The sequence below is a fragment of the Amblyomma maculatum genome, chromosome 5 (assembly GCF_055883805.1).
Source record: "Amblyomma maculatum isolate TAMU_Amacu chromosome 5, ASM5588380v1, whole genome shotgun sequence".
Lineage (NCBI taxonomy): Eukaryota > Metazoa > Arthropoda > Arachnida > Ixodida > Ixodidae > Amblyomma > Amblyomma maculatum.
The window spans coordinates 15,719,694-15,721,639 of NC_139348.1; the positions used below are offsets into that span (position 1 = coordinate 15,719,694).

Sequence of the window (1,946 nt, forward strand, 5' to 3'; positions counted from 1 at the left end):
CGAAATTCTAAGTTGCAGCCCTAGTATTAAAGCTTAGGCCCCAAAATTCTGCCAAACAAAAGAATACATATCTTTGCAAAAACATTCCTTATTGCATTTGTCGCGACACACACTGCACATATTACCACACAGCCTCCACTTTGTTATCACCTGTCCAAGCGTAACAAGGCCACCTGAGTCGCTTTGGGACGTTAAACCTCACAAACCAAACCAAACGTAACAAGGCCGCAGGCTGTACTACCTTATCGATGAAGCACCGCGCCACCGCTGCGTCACCCGAGGCATGCGACACCGGCGGCGGCTACAAAAACAGGCTGCACGGCTGGAAAGCACGGCTTTTTCCATACCGTTTAGGAAACGAGTGCGGCGTTAGTATGCTCGTTCGCTACCACTGTTAATCGAATAAACAGTCGTTACGTTTTAATTCTGGGATCCGTCCTTCGGCAGAAACGACATCCCACATCTGGTGGCCCAGACCGTGAACAATGCGCATCGCAATGGATAAGCAAGAGCAACAGCATCACGAACGGCACGGCCAACTCAACGCTTCCGTGCAGCAGCATCCTGCAGGCTCTGCCGAGGACGTCAGAACTCCTACAGACGGCATCCGGCACGCTCCTCCACACGGCGTCTGCCGTGTCGCTATCAAGCTTCCGCTGCTTTCGCCCGACTCGCCCAAGGGGTGGTTCGCCAATTCGAGGCCCAGTTCTCCCTTGCACACATCACGCAAAACCGGACCCGCTACGATTATGTCGTCTCCCAACTCGATGCCCGCTATGCCAATGAGGTCCGGGATATCTTTGTCAACCCACCAACGGCCAACCTTTACGAACAGCTAAAAACCTAAATCACCCGCCACCTGACACTTTCCGAAGACCAGAAGGTGCGACAACTACAGTCCGCAGAACTTGCCAAGCGCCAGCCTTCACCGCTCCTCCACCACATGCGTGCTCTCGCGGCCAACATGGAAATCCAGGATTCCTTACTGCGAGCACATTGACTTAAACGATTTCCACCACACGTACAGTCAATGCTTTTAGGCTCAGCTTAAGCTACCTCTCGACCAACTTGCCAGGATCGCCGATCGCGTCATCGAAGTCTCTTTGACACAGATGTCGCCCATTGTCCAGGCTGTCGCAGCACCGCTGAACACAACAGAGCTTGCGCGCCATATCGACGATATCAGTCGAGAGCTTAGCTCTTTTCAACGCCTCCTGCATCAACACCTGCCGACGCGTCACCCGCAAAGCCGTGACCATGACACCACCCCGTCGCAGCAGCCTGGTGACGACGACCGGTGCTACTACCATCGACGCTTCGGGGACAGAGCATGACAATGTCAACCACCCTGATCAACTCGACATAAGGGAAACGCCCACAGCAGCTCATAGACACGGCTGCGAAGTGCTAACCTGGAGGCCGTCGCATCTTCGTCACCGACCAAATTACAAAGCAACGGTTCCTTGTCGACAGTGGTTCCGACATCTGCTGCTACCCATGAATCCACCTTCAAGGTATCCGTCCTCCTACGTCGCTCGAGCTGAGCACGGCAAACCGGTCCAGAATTAAGACTAACGGCTCGCTCCGCCTGCACGACCAATTTAATAATCTATGCCGTGGCCTTCATTGGAATTTTGTCATCGCTGACGTCATCGAGCCAATCATCGGTTAAGATTTTTTGGCGCACTAAACCTCCTTCCAGGCTGCCGCCAAGACCATCTCATCGATGCGACAACGAAACATTATTCGCCAGGAAAGCGAACGACTACCCACCAGCCTAGCATCAAAGTACTCGGCGTTAAAAGTAATTAACCGTACCTCTCCATTCTCACCGAATTTCCCGGTTTGACGCGCCCTAGCGAGTTGCCATGTGATATGCAGCATACCACTGCATACTAAATCTGGACCACCCCAGGCCCCCCGGTTTTCTGCCGCGCCCGTCGCCT

General features: G+C 53.6%; 1 pseudogene; it reads left to right on the forward strand.

The window, feature by feature from the left end:
* Nucleotides 1–378: 378 nt before the first annotated feature.
* Nucleotides 379–1,352, forward strand: LOC146187803 (uncharacterized; annotated as a pseudogene).
* Nucleotides 1,353–1,946: the final 594 nt, after the last annotated feature.